This window comes from Aethalodelphis obliquidens, unplaced genomic scaffold, assembly GCF_003676395.1.
Source record: "Aethalodelphis obliquidens isolate GAN/ISIS:26980383/991018 unplaced genomic scaffold, ASM367639v1 scaffold19, whole genome shotgun sequence".
In the NCBI taxonomy this organism is placed as follows: domain Eukaryota; kingdom Metazoa; phylum Chordata; class Mammalia; order Artiodactyla; family Delphinidae; genus Aethalodelphis; species Aethalodelphis obliquidens.
This window is the reverse complement of record NW_020837963.1, coordinates 19,572,126-19,592,661: the sequence shown is the minus strand read 5'-3', so window position 1 is coordinate 19,592,661 and position 20,536 is coordinate 19,572,126. Positions and strand designations below refer to the sequence as shown.

The window sequence follows — 20,536 nt, the reverse complement described above, 5'->3', positions numbered from 1 at the left end:
ATGGACTTCATATGCAATATATGGTATACTGGGCAGAAAAATTCTAATAATAGATGAAAGGAAACTTCTTGGGAATTCTGAACTTTTTTTTTTTTTTTTTTTTTTTTTTGCGGTAAGCGGGCCTCTCACTGCTGTGGCCTCTTCCGCTGCGGAGCACAGGCTGCGGACGCGCAGGCTCAGCGGCCATGGCCCATGGGCCCAGCCGTTCCGCGGCATGTGGGATCCTCCCGTACTGGGGCACGAACCCGCGTCCCTTGCATCGGCAGGCGGCCTCCCAAACACTGCGCCACCAGGGAAGCCCAAATTCTGAACTTTTTGTTGGAGTATTACAGTCATCTCTGCTACAGACTACCGGGATCTCTCAGGAGCCGAGCTCTGCTCATGTTAGCAGTGTGTATTTTGTTCAGGTATCACATATATGGGAAACGGTGAATCATAAAGCCTGGGATATCAATCATATACCTATTAACATAAGTTTTAGGGGGGACTGAATCATTCATCTTAGTAAACTAAATAAGCTTCCCCAAGATTTCAAACTAAAGAAGCAGAAATAAGATCTTTGGATGGCAGAGATATGTCTTCCCTGCCATTGACAGAAGCATTTTAGAGACACATAAATTCAAGAAGTATTTTCATTTGCGTAAGGACTTTAGGGCCCATGCTAGAGTGAAGAAAGGCCCTTGTTAGAAAAATCAGCGACTCACCTGATAAAATTCTGTATTTGTATCAATTTTCAGGAGGAGATCTGGGGAAAATCATGACCTACTATCACAGAAATATTAGTGTAGAAAAAAAGATTGCATCATGACTTTGGGTATAGGTAACATAACAGAATCCTGCAAGCTGTAAAATCAATTTGGGTAAGGCTTTAGGTAGTTTCATCAAATAGGATATAGCCTCTGATTAAAGCTCCAATATTAGTAATACACGACTAAAAACTAAAAATCCAAAACAAAACAACAACAGCGACAATAAGAAAGTTGCTATTATTCATATGTGTAATGGAACACTCGTCAGTAAAAAGAAAAAAACAAGAACCATCTCTCAGAAAAATAAAATTACAAAACATAACACATAATCTAAAAGAAAAAATAGCATATATATGTATATAGGTGTATATATGTTACTTTAAACTTCACACTATGATAATGTATATTGAAACATTAGAACATATCTTTCTGTTTGTCATAGATTCTTTAGTAGTTCTTTCAATAACTGCCTGGGGATGCTATTCTCTCCTAGTGTTTATTTTGTTTTCAGGTGAATAGTTACATATTTTCACTCTCACTCTTGTTTGATGGACTGATTTTTCCTTGCTTGCTTCTAATAATATAGAGAGACTGCCAATTCTCATAAAGTGCATGGATTCTCCCCTTCTCCCTGGGAACACAGCTAGGCTTAGCCCAGCCTCTCACTTAGGAGATGCACAGTGGCTGGTGTTTGTGAATACAATGTGGATAAAAGTGAGACAGTAAAGGGTGGGTGTGGGGACTCCACGCTGTCCCTTACCTCATCCACTGTCTAGACACAGAGGTTCCCATGGGCAACCTCCATGGTCTCAGGGGTACCAACGTGGAGGGAGACGGGGTCTCTGATTCTAAGGAAAGCTGTATGCTGAAACTGCGTTGGAATTTATTATGGGCAAAAACCAGAAGTTGATTTTGTTAGGTTACTGAGACTTGGGAGTTATTTGGTGATATTAGTTTATCCCAACTAATATAAACAATGACTTTTTAGGTAAGGCAAAAGGTGCTGTTAGTTTAAGTGTTGGTACTTTGGAGGAAACATTTATTTTCTGACTGGCAGTTTTTTAATATTTTCTTTTTAATGTTGATTTTCTGATGTTACAATGAAATGTGTCTAAGCCTAGATTAACTTTTGGGGTTTTTGATAAAGTGGCTTCTTTAAGTAGAATCAAAACAGAAATCTTTACTGACATTTGAACTGCAACAACTCAGAAGATTACATAATTTTCTATGTAAATGCATAGTACTTCCCTCCCAAACTCACAGATATACATTGCAAGGGTACAAAAAAAAGTAACTATGTGAGGTTATAGATGTGGTAATTAACTTGCTTGCGGTAATCCTGTCATTAAAATATGTATACTATTATAAATCATCACACTGTACACCTTAAATATATACCATTTTTAATTTGTCAATTATACCTCAATAAAGCTGGGGAAAAAAAGACAATGCAAGAGTTTTGAAGTCAAATAACTGTGCTTTAACTTAAATGCTTTTATTTTTTCAGTTTTATTAAACATAATTAACAAAGAAAATTATAATATATTTAAGGTGTACAGCATGATGCTTTGATATATGTATACGTTGTGAAAGAATTCTCATCACTGATTTAATTAACACGTCCACTCCTCACATATATAGCTTTTTTGTGTGTGTGTGAGAACACAAGTTCTTCTCTCTCAGCTAATGTCAAATTACATAATACAGTATTATCAACTATAGCCACCAAGTTATATATTAGACTTTCAAACACTATTTATCTTATAAGTGAATGTTTTTACCTCTTCACCAGCTTCTCCCTGTTTCCCCAACCTCCCAGCCCCTGGCTACCACCCTTCTAGTCTCTGTTTCTATGAATTTGACTTTTTTTTCAGCTTTTTATATAAGTAATATTATGCAGTATTCGTTTTCTCTGTCTGGCTTATTTTGCTAAGCATGATGCCTTTCAGGTTCATCCATGTTTTTGTGGATGACAAGATTTCCCTCTTTTTCTGAGGCTAAATAATATTTTAGAGACAATTTCTTTCAACATCTGTCTGAACAAGAGAAGGAGGACACAGAATGTCTTTGGACACTGTGTATGTTTGCAGCATAAAAAGATAACACTTCAGTTTGTGACCTTCCCAAGTCTGGCTTGGGAAGCTAGTGTTTAAACAATACTTCCCACCTATGATGTAATTCAGAATTAAGAGCATTTTCAAGTTTTACAAGTCACATTTCATCACATAGGCTCTTCTCCCTACCTGCAGACTCTCCACCCTTTCAGTCCACGTCTCCTGTTGCTGTAAGAAATACCTGCTAATCTCTATTTAATATCATTAAAATATGCTTTTTTAGTCACAGATCTGTTTTTATGCTTGTGTTTTGATCCTGCAGGGTGTTCAGGATAGTTTTCAGTTGTTCTAATTTAGTATAAAGTGCTCTTGATAATCTGGCTTTAGTAATATGTTGTTAACCCATTAAAGTCACTTCCTTGGTTACATGAAGCATGATTTGCTCTTTCAAAGGTTTGGTATATCTACAAAAATATACTGGAAATTTAAGGGCCAAATGTTAAAAATGAGCTATAGAACATGATGCTTGAGAAAGCTACAGGGATTCCAGGTTATAACATTTTTTTCATTCCTGGAATTTCACAATAAGGAAAATAAGAGAAAAAAATGAACTAAGAAGGCTGGGAAGGATGTGTGGGAAGAATTTCAGCGAGGACCGAAATTACTATATAAAAACATTCATATATTTTAGAGATTTTTGTGATCTCTAAAAAGCTGATAAATCTGTCCTGAAAATTGATATGCATTTTTCTGGTAATGCATTGAATGAAAATTGACCATAAATTGTTTAAGGAAATTTTCTTCCTCCACATGCTTTTGCCTTCACTGTAGAACCATAGATAGAAAACCAGGCTGCTGTTCAGTACTGCATTTCTAAATCTTTGCCCATGCTGTCATAATAATTTAAACAGTACATGTAATAAATAGTTTATTCTACAGTGTGACCAGAGGTCCATCAGTCTGCATCTGAATATCTGAGGTGTAAAATATCTTCACTGCACATCCCATGTGTTTCTCCACTTGAGTCTACCTATTATCTGAACAGCATGCAGAAACTAATTCTTTCAGAAAGACAGTCTAACAGAATTTAAGCAGAACTAACTGTAGTCCAGGTCAGGTACCTATTGTTATCATTACGTGCAATTCGTAAGAGGTCATATGAATCATTTTAACTTTTTCAAAACATTTCTCTATCATTATTTTCTGCTCTAGTTAAATTTCTGACCATGAATAGGAGATATTAATACATGCTTCGTTATCTTAAATAAATTTTAGAGGCTTTAAAATGTATGTTTGGTGTTTTAAACAAAAACATACTTAATTTCTCCCACAGACTAGTTTTCTTTTGGAAATCTTATTGTACTTTTTGTCTACCCTTGCTTCTAGTAACTCTTTGAATTAGGAATTTTAATATTATAATATGGATTTAGCTCAGTTTCAGGTTCCTAGAATCACTAGAACTTGAACACTTTTATTTACTGTTGGTTTACCAGTGCACATATTTTGATTAATGGGAAATAATTATAATATATTTTATATTAATAAATATATATTTTAAGCAGTTTTCACATTTTTATTATTTTCATATGTTCGATAACATATGTGTGGAGTAAAATTAGGAATGTTGGTGGCATAAACATATTTATGGAGAAATAATGTTGGAAACAAAGAAATGAGTAAGACATAATAGTTGAACTTTAGCAGGGAATAGTCACACACATAGTAAAATTGCAACAAGATAATTTTAAGTGCCCTTTAAAGAATAACTTATAGTACAGTGAAGCTCACGTTCAAGATCATATAAACTATATCCATTGTGTTGACATGAATATTTGTCGAAAATATAAAACAGATAAGAGGATGACAGATTAAGCCCAAGAAACTCTGTTATAAATTAAAGAACAAACAAGCAAATTTCCATAAAACCACATTCCCTGCTAAGTTCGTTTTTGCTGTGAAACAAAAATTATCAATGTAATTATCTTTTTTATTGTTTCCTTTTCAACAATGCCCACTCATCCCTGTCTTGAATTGCATTATTATGAAAAATATCATGTCTTGGGCTTCCCTGGTGGCACAGTGGTTGACAGTCCGCCTGCCGATGCAGGGGACACGCGTTCGTGCCCCGGTCCGGGAGTATCCCACATGCCGCGGAGCGGCTGCGCCCGTGAGCCATGGCCGCTGAGCCTGTGCGTCCGGAGCCTGTGCTCTGCAACGGGAGAGGCCACAACAGTGAGAGGCCCCCGTACCGCAAAAAAAAAAAAAAAAAAAAAAAATCATGTCTTTTGCTTGCTCATCAAAATAGAGTTTCGGAGACAAGATTTACCTTCCCACCAAAGCCAATAAAAAAAAGTAAACAAATTATATGGAATAAAGATTTTTACAACAGTGGAAACAAGTCAGTGAGGTAGACCGATGCCTGAGAAAGGGACACAGTCTATATATTCCCCAGACTAAAGATATATCTATGATTTCCTAGGCTAAAGCCTTCAGGGTGTTTCCAGGATGGGATGTAGGATGGGGACCCAGAGCAGAATGCTGGACTACCTGATTTGAGTAGATGGAGCTGAGAAATGAAGGGGGCCAATGTAACTAGAGTTTGCAGGTCAAATTACCTAGAGAACAAAAATGCACAGAGAGAGGACTCCAGAGATATACAGAGGATTTCCCTCAAGTTTTCAGCTGAATATTGAACGGCCCCTACATGTATAGTAACTACCCACTACTGAGGGAAGACTCACCCAAAAAGATTATTGGAAATATTGTCTGACACTCACTCACACAGGGTTAAAAATAATACCTATTTCCACCAGTCAGACTGGAGAACCTCAAGCATTATAGGTCATAGTATGAACTATACATAAGGCCCTTGCCTCAGTAGTGTGGAATAATTAGGCCCAAAATGGGCAGTGCTCCAAATCTGCCTAAATCTTACAAAAAGAAAAGACCTGAAAAGATCAAGCTATTTTGAAGTAACTTAACTGCATCCCAGAAAACAGCTCAATCATATTTGAGGAAACCAAAAATATGTAGAATTCACCAAGATAAAACTCACAATATCTGACATCCAATTAAAATTATAAGGTAAGCAAAACAAACAAACAAAAAAACTACTTATACTGAGGAGGATAATAAATCAATTGAAACCATTCAAGAATTGACTCAGATTTTAGAATTAGCAGACAAGGATGTTAAAATGTTTATTAAACATGTATTGCAAAGTTATAAAGATATTTAGTACAGAAGGAACAGTCTATCCAAGAAATGAAAGTGGAACAATCAAACGTTCAAAAGAAGAAAAAAAAGAACTTTAATCCATACCTTGCACCATATGCACAATCTAAATCCTAATCAATCATAGACCTAACTACAAAATCTAATTCTATAAATACTCTAAAAAAAAAAAATAGGAGAAAGTGATTATGACCTTGAGTTATGGAAAGATTTTTTAGATATGACACTAACAGCAATCATAATGACTGGCACCTAGTTTAAATTTACTAGAATATAAAATAACACAATAATAAACACCATAATTCAAATATAAAGTAATAAATCAAAGTCAATCTAGAATGATCACAGATGTTAGAATTAATAGTCAAGAAAATTTTAAAGTGATAGAAATCAAACTTCTAGAGATGAAAAATAAAATGTTTGAGATGGAAATTTCATCATGTGATCAATAGGAAATTTGATGTTTTAATGAAGAAATCAAAATAAAAATTAGAAATCATTTTAAGTTGAAGAAAAAAAACACAATATGCCAAATTTTGATATTAAAAAAGAAGAAATTCCTTAATTATTTGACCCGAACTTTGACCTTAATAAACTAGAAAAGAAAGAGAAAATTAAACCCAAATAAATTGGAAAAACAATAAGGATCAGAGCAAAATCAATGAATAGAAAACAGAAAAATTATAGAGAAAATTATAATGAAATCAAAAGTTGGTTCTTTGAGATAAAATAAAATTGATAAACTTCTAGCCAGACCAGTCAGAAACAAAGATTACACAAATTACCAGTATTAAGAATGAGAGAGGTAATGTTAGAACAGATTCTACAGATAATAAAATAAGAAAATATTATAAACAACTTTATATCTACCTATGTAATAACTTAGATAAAATTGAAAGATTTATTGAAAGACAAAACTACCAGTAGTCACTCATTATGAGATAACCTGAGTAGTTCTATATCTATCGTGGAGATTGTGTATTTTTTATTTTTAGTTTTTCCTATTTTTAACCTGTGCTTGACCTTTCAAACCATTAATTTTGATACCTATTCATCAAATGATGTTTTTTACTACAAAATCATATTTAAGTTCACAAATAAGTTATTTAATTTCCTTTTGAAATCAATGGGATCCTCTCATTCTTGTTTCCTTTATGTTCAGGTATTGATACAGGTCCTCTGTTAGGTCATTTGGTCTGATGGTTCAGGTAGTATGTCTGATCGTTGGACAGTTTTTAATATCAGACATTCTGTAGTGATGAAAAGACAAGAGGATAATTTGCGGACTGTCATGTCCTGTCGTAAGCTCCTTTGCCGTAAACCCTTCCTGCCTGTTCAGTATCTAAAGGACAGAGATGATGCTACATATCTGTTTGATTCACTAGAGAAATTTGGGGATTCAGACAGACATGGCAGGTCTACAGTCTAGGACAGATAGAATATTGCCTCTTTGGGTCAAAAGAATCCCCAAGTCCTGGGCTACACTTCCCTCTGTCCTTGGGAATGTGCTCTGATGCTGCTAAACAGGAGACTGTCAGCTCACAGAGAACAGGGTCCAGCATCCCTCTCCTACGATTTCCTCAGCAGATTAAAAGCTGCAACTGCAACTGTTGCCTCCAAGTCTCAACAGCCATCTGGCTTAGCAGAGCATAAAATTTGAAGTTTGCAGTGGTGAGAAGGGAGCTGCCTTTAGATAAACTACCTCTGCTCAATGGGATAGGGAGGGTGGAAATGAGACACAAGAGGGAGGAGACAATGGGATATATGTATATGTATAGCTGATTCACTTTGTTATAAAGCAGAAACTAACACACCACTGTAAAGCAATTATACTCCAATAAAGACTTAAAAAAATAAACATAAAAATAATGATTTTAACAAAAGAAATGTGAACTTCTCCCATCCATCTCTTAGATCTAGCATCCTATCATGTTACTTGTGAAAACATTGCTGTTGTTTTTATAGGAGTTTTTGTGGATATCCTCCTATGCATCTACTCTACTAGATTGTCTCTTCATTTCACCCGTAAATCAGTTCATTGTCTTTTTTGAAGCTGACTCAACTTCTTTTCTTTGATTATTTTTGGTTGTATCATAGATTAAATAAATGTATGTGTACATGTATATGGGCTTCATATAGGTTACACAGAGTCTTTATAATATATTTTTGTTAAAACTTTTATACTTGATGGCTAGTTTGAAAAGTAGTTCTAAGTTTAATTTTTAGAATATTAGAAACCCATCTTTATTATCTCTATTTTAGCATGCAGTTTTATACTTGATAATCCTGATATCAATCAGATTCATGGTGAGCAGAAAACTTTTTCTCTCTATCTATCCATCCATCATCTCTCCATATCTTTGGAATTTAACCTTACTTTCAGTAAAATTGCTGTTCCGATGACTTCAGAGAAAACTTTTCTTTCTGCATTTTTTTCCCACTCATACTTCTCTAAAGTCAACAGTCAGACACATTTTGCAGCTTCAGGAAATCATCGTCACTTTTGGCTTTGGAAATTTCTAAAAATTTTTTTTTCTATTTTCTTTGCCTTTTCTGAATTATTAAATGGATGCTAGAACTCTCTGATCTTCCATATTTTTAAAATGTTTATGTAATGTTTTCTAACATGTTTTAATTTGTTTTCTGTTTTGAAAATATTCTCAACTTCTTGGACTTCAGCTTTAAAAAGAATTATTTTAGCAATGATATTGTAATTATCATGACCTCTCATTTTCTGATTGTTCCATTTCATACCAACTGTTTTTCTTCTTCTACACTAATATATTCATGAATGTCTCAGAAAATATACACTAGTGAAATTTTAAGCTCTGACAAAACAGGGTGGAGCTACTATTCCTCAATCACAGATTAGCAAACGAACTCATCAAGGTCAAACTGACTTGGCCATCTAGTCAAAGATAGAAAAGTTGCAAGATGTTTAGACAGTAGAAACAACCTTTGCCTAGAGAAAGGGAACAACCTCATGTTACTGATCAAAGAAGATCCAAAGGAAAGCAATATGTGAAAGCCTAGACCACATAGAGTCACCTCTGATCTATTGTCCCACCTGAATGTGAAACAATACCCTGAATGTTAACCTCCTACTCTTCTCATCAGTCAGATTAGTCGCTCTCCCTGTTACCTCCTCCTGCAGGTCTGTAACGAAAACATTACATAGATAAGTGAACATTTACAAATAATTGAATAATGCAATTACATTCATTATTTTCTACAATTTGAAATGCTCTCATATATACACTACCAAATATAAACTAGATAGCTAGTGGGAAGCAGCTGCATCGCACAGGGATATCACCTCCATGCTTTGTGACCACCTAGAGGGGTGGGATAGGGAGGGTGGGAGGGAGACGCAAGAGGGAGGGGATATGGGGATATATGTATACGTATAGCTGATTCACTTTATTATACAGCAGAAACTAACACAACATTGCAAAGCAATGATACTCCAATAAAGATGTTAAAAAAAACTTTTAAAGAAAATACAGTGTGTTTTGATTGTATTGTTTGTATAGGGAGCCACAACAGGATGCCAAGTAATATAGTTATTGACTCTTTCTGTATTTTAAACATTGCCTGTGACACATTTTTGTACAGAGATATGTATCTGGAAGCTTTTGTATGTTGCAAAAGAAGACTTTGCTGTTATGAATGAAATATTCCTGAAAGGACTGTAAGAAGACACATTAGAGCAGTTTGATAGTTTATTATGTGTAACTGCTCAGAGTATTTCAGAACATGTTTCAAATCTCTGTTCGATGCATCCTGATAGGTAAGTGAATTTAAATTTTGAGGAGTAGTCACACAGGAAAAGTAATTGAAACATCTCTATCAAGAAACACAGTTCAATCTGTTCAAACAGGACCAGAAAAACATATGATTTCTACACCTAATGCTTGGTGAATGTGAGAGTGAGGACAATTTCCAGTCACCATATGATGCTAACAGCAATTGTCAGAAGGAATATTTACAATTGGCATAGCAAGCTGGAGGTCAGGTTGACTTATGAGATATAGAACACATGAATTTAGAAGAGAACATATACATATGAATGTATTCACTATTAAAAGAGAAAGTTATTGCATAACTTGTGGTTTAAATTTTATAGCTTGTGTGGTAAAGAGATGGAGTAATACTTTCTTTAGTATCCAATGAGTAATACAAGATGAGGATGAAAGACCTCTGTCTCTCAAGGAGCTACCTAAGGTCAATAGTAATATAGGATTCACACACAAGCACTTCATTTTTCCAATACAACACGGGATTGGTGTAACAAAATATAAATAATCTTATGAGTTGTGCTTTATATAACTCTAATCCATTAACTTGTATACTATTTGACCCAAGATTTTCAATCTGTAAATATACAACATTCCTTGAAAAATCAATGAAACAGATATACTTTTTTTTTTTCTGATTACTCTTCACATAGGCAGTTTCTTGTTCTAACTCTAAACTGGATATGCTTTTTTTTTTTTTCTTCTTCGTGATGGTGCAGTATTTTATTAGGTTTTTATGAGAAAGTCAAACTAATAGGAAATAATTTCTGATCTACATTGAACCACACAAATATTATGGTTTTGTCAAAATTATTTTTCATGACATCATTAATAAAGTCCTGCTTTCTCTTACAAAATTGTCATTATTTTTTACTAAAGAAAACTAAAAAATATTAAATATTATTAAATATTAAAACATATAGAAAAACCCAGAAATGAATTGTAGTAGACCTTTGTATTGCCATCTGCCAAATTAGTAAACATTAATATGTTATCATATTCAGTTCAACTCTTTCTTTTAAAGATATATATCACTTGTGACATAGTAATCCTCAAACCCTTTTTCTGTCATTCGCTCTAACAAACCTAGGAATAATATGTGTATTTTATTATGTAGAATTATTATTTTGCATTAGATTCTAGCATTGATAGTTTTTGGATTCTTACTATATTTTCCTTTGGGGCCTTGTAGTAATTACTTAATTTACAAAACTTCCTTAATTAATAATATGAATAGATATAGAAAAGATTTCTCCTTTACTAAATTAGACTTCTTTTTCAATTAAATAGAATTTTCAATTCTACATTTGTGACAATTATCTGAACAATTTTTACAAAAAGTAGCGTTTCCGTTACAAATGTTCAAAGTCTCTTCTTGAACAAGAACCATTGTCCTATGTCACATGTAACAGATTTTTCTCATGACCCCCTGGTGAATGTTTGGATTAGACAACTCTTCCTTCCAGCTGTTAACCCAACTCTGATGAAAACTCAAACCAAATTGACAACCTAATACGTACAGATAGATGGTGAAACTCAAGTGATTTCTTCCTTTGAAAAAGTGACTGATGAAAAGATATAGGCTTCCTTTGGAGTTCCAAAGGAGAACTTCTTCCAAAGGAGAAATGATTTGGTGTTTTATTTCCCAAGGGTCAGTATGTTATGGGCTAGTTTTTTTCCCCTTTGAGGAACTATATCCTATTTATGAATAATACCTTTTGAAACCCCTATATTCATTTGATATAAAAAATAAAGGCAGCACATTTACAGAAAGGTTATGAGTATGTCACAGAAATCTGCTGGCCTATATTCTATCCGTTTAAAATCAGCTCTAGTTGAATGAACATCACTTTTCCAAGTAAGAACTTTTATCCACACTACAGATGTGCTTAAGAGCTTATTACCAAGCATAATTCCCAATTCTCAGCTATATTCTGAGCAGCAGAAAAGGCAGAGACTTGTCACAGTTAGTAGCTTCATTTCTACCAGACTTGAGGAATTCTAAACTTTGATAATTTTTCTTCTTTCTCCCCAGTGATACATGATATATCATGGCCTATTTGCCTACTTACGTATTTCTACTAAGCCTGGAAAAATGATTTTCTTAAAACTGTCAACACCAGAATATTCTGAGACATAGAGTAACATCTTTAACAAGCACTTATAATTTAACATATTTTCCAAAAATTCTTTAGGAATTAGAGTTACACGAGAAATTATTTCCAAAAATTAATGTACATTTCTTCTGATACAAGATGGCTATAATGTGATTATTTGGGCTTGCATGTTTTTTGTCAGCCTACACTAAAATGTATGTTGTCAGTACAACAAAGGTTTTTTTTTTTTATTTCTTTTTTCTTGTGGGATTTTTTTTTTATTCGAACAGAAAGTCACAAAAATTATAATCATCTTCATCAGTTCACACAGTCCCATGTAATTAAATATTTTTTCATCTTGATCTTTTGTAAACACTTTTATGGATTCATTAGTTTTCCATTAGAGTTCTGAAAATGCTTATTTATTCAGTTCAGCAGTATAGTCAGTTACCAGAAATCTGTACTTGTGAGAGTCTTTTCCATGAATTCCTTGAAGATGAAAACCTTTTATAGGAACATTTTTGCAAAAGCATCAGAGTGTACCCGGAACTGTCTGTAAATGACAAAAGACTTAAAAATGACCATGGTTAAAGATTTGATGAAAGTTCATAATAATGCAATTGACAAGGAAATTTAGTTATTTCTGAGATATACACTTTAAAGTAATAACTAGAATTATGACTTATAACATTATACCAGGACATATAAGATTTTTAGAAATTTCATGTAATGTCTGAAAAATTTATATTAACATACTTCCATGCAAATAACCCAAAGAAAGTTTAGTATTAGTTGTTTTTTTTGTTTGTTTTTTTGTACTGCAGGTCCCTATTAGTCATCAATTTTATACACATTAGTGTATACATGTCAATCCCAATTGCCCAATTCAGCACACCACCATCCCCACCCCACCGCAGTTTCCTCCCCTTGGTGTCCATACTTTTGTTCTCTACATCTGTGTCTCAACTTCTGCCCTGCAAACTGGTTCATCTGTACCATTTTTCTAGGTTCCACATACATGCGTTAATATACGATATTTGTTTTTCTCTTAATGACTTATTTCACTCTGTATGACAGTCTCTAGATCCATCCACATCTCAACAAATGACTCAATTTCGTTCCTTATATGGCTGAGTAATATTCCATTGTATATATGTACCACATATTCTTTATCCATTCGTCTGTCGATGGACATTTAGGTTGCTTCCATGACCTGGCTATTGTAAATAGTGCTGCAATGAACATTGTGGTACATGACTCTTTTTGAATTAAGGTTTTCTCTGGGTATATGCCCAATAGTGGGATTACTGGATCATATGGTAATTCTATTTTTAGTTTTTTAAGTAACCTCCATACTGTTTTCCATAGTGGCTGTATCAACTTACATTCCCATCAACAGTGCAAGAGGGTTCCCTTTTCTCCACACCCTCTCCAGCATTTGTTGTTTGTAGATTTTCTGATGATGGCCATTCTGACTGGTGTGAGGTGATACCTCATTGTAGTTTTGATTTGCATTTCGTGATGTTGAGCAGCTTTTCATGTGCTTCTTGGCCATCTGTATGTCTTCTTTGGAGAAATGTCTATTTAGGTCTTCTGCCCACTTTTGGATTGGGTTGTTTGTTTTTTTAATATTGAGCTGCATGGGCTGTTTATATATTTGGGAGATTAATCCTTTGTCCATTGATTTGTTTGCAAATATTTTCTCCAATTCTGAGGGTTGTCTTTTCATCTTGTTTATGGTTTCATTTCCTGTGCAAAAGCTTTGAAGTTTCATTAGGTCCCATTTATTTATTTATGTTTTTATTTCCGTTACTCTAGGAGGTGGATCAAAAAAGATCTTGCTGTGATTTATGTCAAAGAGTATTCAGCCTATGTTTTCCTCTAAGAGTTTTATAGTGTCCAGTCTTACATTTAGATCTCGAATCCATTTTGAGTTTCTTTTTGTGTATGGTGTTAGGGAGTGTTCTAATTTCATTCTTTTACATGTAGCTGTCCAATTTTCCCAGCACCACTTATTGAACAAACTGTCTTTTCTCCATTGTATATCCTTGCCTCCTTTGTCATAGATTAGTTGACCATAGGTGTGTGGGTTTCTCTCTGGACTTTCTATCTTGTTCCTTTGATCTATTGTTCTGTTTTTGTGCCAGTACCATATTGTCTTGATTACTGTAGCTTTGTAGTATAGTCTGAAGTCAGGGAGTCTGATTCCTCCAGCTCCTTTCTTTTCCCTCAAGACTGCTTTGGTGATTCAGGATCTTTTTTGTCTCCATACAAATTTTAAGATTTTTTGTTCTAGTTCCATAAAAAATGTCATTGGTAAATAGATAGGGATTGCACTGAATCTGTAGATTGCTTTGGGTAGTATAGTCATTTTCACAATATTGATTCTTCCAATGCAAGAACATGGTATATCGCTCCATCTATTGGTATCATCTTTAGTTTCTTTCATCAGTGTCTTATAGTTTTGTGCATACAGGTCTTTTGTCTCCCTAGGTAGGTTTATTCCTAGGTATTTGATTCTTTTTGTTGCAATGGTAAATGGGAGTGTTACCATAATTTCTCTTTCAGATTTTTCATCATTATTGTAAAGGAATGCAAGAGATTTCTGTGCATTAATTTTGTATCCTGCAACGTTACCAAATTCATTTATTAGCTCTAGTAGTTTTCGGGTGACATTTTTAGGATTCTCTATGTATAGTATCATGTCATCTGCAAACAGTGACTGTTTTACTTCTTCTTTTACAATTTGTATTCCTTTTATTTCTTTTTCTTCTCTGATTGCCATGGCTAGGACTTCCAAAACTATGTTGAATAATAGTGGTGACAGTGGACATCCTTGTCTCATTCCTGATCTTAGAGGAAATGCTTTCAGTTTTTCACCATTAAGAATGAAGTTTGCTGTGGGTTTGTCATATATGGCCTTTATTATGTTGAGGTAGGTTCCCTCTATGCCCACTTTCTGGAGAGTTTTTATCATAAACGGGTGTTGAATTTTGTCAGAAGCTTTTTCTACATCTATTGAGATGATCATATGGTTTTTATTTTTCATTTTGTTAAAATAGTGTATCACATTGATTGATTTGCATATATTGAAGAATCCTTGCATCCCTGGGATAAATCCCACTTGATCACTGTGTATGATCCTTTTAATGTGTTGTTGATTTGTGTTTCCTAGTATTTTGTTGAGGACTTTTGCATCTATATTCATCAGTGATATTGGTCTGTAATTTTCTTTTTTTGTAGTATCTTTGTCTGATTTTGGTTATCAGTGTTCCTTCCTCTGCAATTTTTTTGGAAGAGTTTGAGAAGGATGGGTGTTAGCTATTCTCTAAATGTTTGATAGAGTTCACCTGTGAAGCCATCTGGTCCTGGACTTTTGTTTGTTGGAAGATTTTTAATCACAGTTTCAATTTCATTACTTGTGATTGGTCTGTTCATATTTTCTATTTCTTCCTGGTTCAGTCTTGGAAGTCAGGGAGTCTGATTCCTCCAGCTCCTTTTTTAAGAATTTGTATACCTTTCTAAGAATTTGTCTATTTCTTCCAGGTTGTCCATTTTATTGGCATAGAGTTGCTGGTAGTAGTCCCTTAGGATGCTTTGTATTTCTGCAGTGTCTGTTGTAACTTCTCCTTTTTCATTTCTAATTTTATTGATTTGAGTCCTGTCCCTCTTTTTTCTTGATGAGTCTAGCTAATGGTTTATCAATTTTGTTTATCTTCTCAAAGAACCAGCTTTTAGTTTTATTGATCTTTGCTCTTGTTTTCTTTGTTTCTATTTCATTTATTTCTGCTCTGATCTTTATGATTTGTTTCCTTCTGCTAACTTTGGGTTTTTCTTGTTCTTCTTTCTCTAGTTCCTTTAGGTGTGAGGTTATATTTTTTTTTGAGATTTTTCTTGTTTCTTGAGGTAGGCTTGTATAGCTATAAACTTCCCTCTTAGCACTGCTTTTGCTGCATCCCATAGGTTTTGGATTGTCGTGTTTTCATTGTCATTTGTCTCGAGGTATTTTCTGATTTCCTCTTTGATTTCTTCAGTGATCTCTTGGTTATTTAATAGCATAGCGTTTAGCCTCCATGTGTTTGTGTTTTTTACGTTTTTTTCCTTGTAATTCATTTCTAATCTCATAGCGTTGTGGTTAGAGAAGATGCTTGCTATGATTTCAATTTCCTTAAATTTACTGAGGCTTGATTTCTGACCCAAGATGTGATCTATCCTGGAGGATGTTCCGTGCGCACTTGAGAAGAAAGTGTAATCTGCTGTTTTTGGATGGAATGTCCTATAAATATCAATTAAATCTATCTGGTCCATTGTGTCATTTAAAGCTTGTATTTCCTTATTAATTTTCTGTCTGGATGTTCTGTCCATTGGTGTGAGTGAGGTGTTAAAGTCCCCCACTATTACTGTGTTACTGTCGATTTCCTCTTTTATAGCTGTTAGCACCTGCCTTATGTATTGAGGTGCTCCTATGTTGGGTCATGAATGTTTACAATTGTTATATCTTCTTTTGGATTGATCCCTTGATCATTATGTAGTGTCCTTCCTTGTCTCTTGTAACATTGTTTATTTTAAAGTCTATTTTATCTGATATGTGTATAGCTACTCCAGCTTTCTCTTGATTTCCATTTGCATGGAATATCTTTTTCCATCCCCTCACTTTCAGTCTGTTTGTGTCCCTAGGTCTCAAGTGGGTCTCTTGTAGACAGCATATAGATGGATCTTGTTTTGGTGTCCATTCAGCAAACCTGTGACTTTTGGTTGGAGCATTTAATCCATTCACGTTTAAGGTGATTATCAATATGTATGTTCCTATGACCATTTTCTTAATTGTTTTGGGTTTGTTTTTGTAGATCCTTTTCATCTCTTGTGTTTCCCACTTAGAGAAGTTCCTTTAGCATTTGTTGTAGAGCTGGTTTGGTGGTGCTGAATTCTCTTAGCTTTTGCTTCTCTGTAAAGCTTTTGATTTCTCCATAGAATCTGAATGAGATCCTTGCTGGGTAGTGTAATCTTGGTTGTAGGTTCTTCCCTTTCATCACTTTAAGTATATCATGCCACTCCCTTCTGGCTTGTAGAGTTTCTGCTGAGAAATCAGCTGTTAACCTTATGGGAATTCCCTTGTATGTTATTTGTCATTTTTCCCTTGCTGCTTTCATAATAATTTCATAATAATTTTTCTTTGTCTTTAATTTTTGCCAATTTGATTACTATGTGTCTCAGTGTGTTTCTCCTTGGGTTTATCCTGTATGGGACTCGCTGTACTTCCTGGACTTGGGTGGCTATTTCCTTTCTCATGTTAGGGAAGTTTTCAACTATAATCTCTTCAAATATTTTCTCTGGTCCCTTCTCTCTCTCTTCTCCTTCTGGGACCCCTATTATGCAAATGTTGTTGCATTTAATGTTGTCCCAGAGGTCTCTTAGCCTGTCTTCGTTTCTTTTCATTCTTTTTCTTTAGTCTGTTCTGCAGCAGTGAATTCCACCATTCTGTCTTCCCACTTATCTGCTGTTCTGCCTCAGTTATTCTTCTATTGATTCCTTCTAGTGTAGTTTTCATTTCAGTTATTGTATTATTCATCTCTGATTGTTTCTTCTTTAATTCTTTTAGGTCTTTGTTAAACTTTTGTTACATCTTCTCGATCTTTGCCTCCATTCTTTTTCTGAGGTCCTGTATCATCTTCACTATCAGTATTCTGAACTCTTTTTCTGGAAGGTTGCCTATCTCCACTTCATTTAATTATTTTTCTGGGGTTTTATCTTGTTCCTTCATCTGGTACATAGCCCTCTGCCTTTTCATCTTGTCTACCTTTCTCCAAATGTCTTTTTTGTTCCATAGGCTGCAGGATTGTAGTTCTTCTTGCTTCTGTTGTCTGCCCTCTGGTGGATGAGGCTTTCTAAGAGGCTTGATGGGAGGGACTGGTGGTGGGTAGAGCTGACTATTTTTCTGGTGAGCAGAGCTTAGTAAAACTTTAATCCACTTGACTGTTGATGGGTGGGGCTGGTTTCCCTCCCTGTTGGTTGTTTGGCCTGAGGCAACCCAACACTGAAACCCACGTGGGCTGTTTGGTGGGGCTATTGACAGACTCTGGGAGGGCTCACGCCAAGGAGTACTTCCCAGAACTTCTGCTGATAGTGTCCTTGTCCCCACAGTGAGCCACAGCCACCCCCGACTCTGCAGGAGACCCTCCAGCACTAGCAGGTGGGTCTGGTTCAGTCTCCCCTGGGGTCACTGCTCCTTCCCCTGGGTCCCGATGCGCACACTACTTTGTGTGTGACCTCCAAGAGTGGAGTCTGTGTTTCCCCCAGTCCTGTCAAAGTCCTGCAGTGAATTCCCACTAGGCTTCAAAGTCTGATTTTCTAGGAATTCCTCCTCCCGTTGGCGGACTCCCAGGTTGGGAAGCCTGACGTGGGGCTCAGAACCTTCACTCCAGTGGGTGGACTTCTGTGGTGTAAGTGTTCTCCAGTCTGTGAGTCACCCACCCACCGGTTATGGGATTTGATTTTACTGTGATTGCGCCCCTCCTGCTGTCTCATTGTAGCTTCTCCTTTGTCTTTGGATGTGGGGTATCTTTTTTGGTGAGTTCCAGTGTCTTCCTGTCGATGTTTGTCCAGTAGCTAGTTGTGATTCTGGTGTTCTCACAAGAGGGTATTAGAGCACGTCCTTCTACTCCGCCATCTTGGTTCCTCTGCACCTTTTTATTTCTTGAGAAATAAAAGGTTGTGGCATAAATATATCATCAGATCAGGAAAGGGTTTATTTTTAACCCTTTATTTTAACTTTATTTTTAAGTTAATCACATTTAAATGAAGAAGTAATACTCAATACCTAATTTACATTCAGAAGCAAACAACAATAGATATATTTAAGAAAAGCATTTTAGGCTTTTACTGTCTAACTTGAACTGACAAAACCTTAGCTTTTATAAGAAGAAACAAGATAAGCATCTGTGTGTGTGTGTGTGTGTGTGTGTGTGTAGTAAAGATATAATGTTAATTCAGTAGCCGAGAAGGAGGACCTGGCAGAACAAAGTGAGTGGGAGGAGGTGGGGGGACAGGTGGGGAGATTCTTTAAAAGCATATTATTCACTAAAAGAAAGATTTCACAGAGCTACGTATTATAAAATTCTATTCCAAACTAACATATTCCTCCACTGTGCTTTCATGCCACTTGGAGCATTTATTTTACTACTCTTCACATTGTATCATGGCTACCTATGGCTTAACCACACATTAATACCTTACTTACTTTCTAGTCACTATCAAAGCTTATGTAAGAAACAGCCAGCTAAGCAACTGTGTAAGACATCAGTCCTTAAGGTGTACCAAACAACTTCTGGAATGAATTTGAATTATTATCTCAGCTAACTCATATAACTCACGTCACCCCTTCTATAATAGTGAGATGTATGTTGGTTCAGATCCTGTACTGTCTTTGAGAGGTCAACACCAACACTCCTATTTGTTTTGCATTTTGGAACAAACAAATGCTAATTAAAGGGTGTGATTATAGGCAGGGCCACCAAAATTTAAATCTATCAGTCACTTGTACGTAACAGGTGAATGCTAAGAGAAATCCGCTTCCTGCAAGAATGAAAACCGTTCTCAGCAATCAGATTATTGACATTCCAGAGAATGTCGACATCGCTCAGAAGAGACACACAGTAATTATGAAGGACCCCAGAGGACTTCAATCACATCAACATAAAAAAGTCTCCTTGGAAAGAAAAATAGATTCCAGGTTGACAAGTGATGGGGAAGTAGAAAGGAACTGGCTATGGTTTTGACCCTCCGTAGACATGTACAGGGATATTGCACTGGGCTTCCTTTACAAGCTGAGGTCTACATATGCTCACTTCCCATCAATGTTTTTATTCTGGAGGATGGGTCTCTTGTTCACATCTAAAATTTATTGGGTAAAAAATACATCCACAACGTTTGGATGACACCAGTCATCTGTTGTTCAATATCTCAAACCCCAAAAGATGAGTTCATTCTTGAAGGAAACACATTGAAAATGTGTCATACTCAGATACTTTGATTCAGCAAAACACAATAGTTAAAAAAAATTTGGATTGTGTCTATAATTCCGGAAAAGGAACAGTTCAACAGGCTGATGAATAATATCTAAGAATTGTCCAGCTATGGAAAAAACAAGAAGCCAGATGATTCTTAAGATCTATTTGTGATATTTTAAAGATGCAACAAAGCCCTGCATTAAAAGAACAAAAAAGGAATCGATGCTTGTTACAGTACCATTTATCAAGAATGAGTTATTAATTATTTCATTTAAAACATGTATTTGCTTGTTCTTTCATCTAATCATCAAATATTATTGAACACATAAAAGATTCTGGACACTTAAACAATCTAGAAATGGCAGAAAACAAGATGCAGCACATGGAACTATTTGGAAGCAAATATATGAGGAGCCTATTAAATATTTGAGAATTTGTGAAGTATCCCTACTGTCTTGGAGACATGCTCTGTCAGAAATGAAAGAAGCTTCTCTGAGGCAAAGTCTCCTGGTATGTGGGAGCGGGAGCCTACTGAGATGGGGAACTCCATCCAGCCTAGATCCTTGAGTACCTCCTTTTGCCACATCAGGAAAGAGCCAG

The 20,536-nt window shown here is 35.4% G+C and overlaps 1 pseudogene; it reads left to right on the top strand.

Moving 5' to 3' along the window:
* Window positions 1-19,510: 19,510 nt before the first annotated feature.
* On the top strand, window positions 19,511-20,042 carry LOC113626706 (60S ribosomal protein L9 pseudogene; annotated as a pseudogene).
* Window positions 20,043-20,536: the final 494 nt, after the last annotated feature.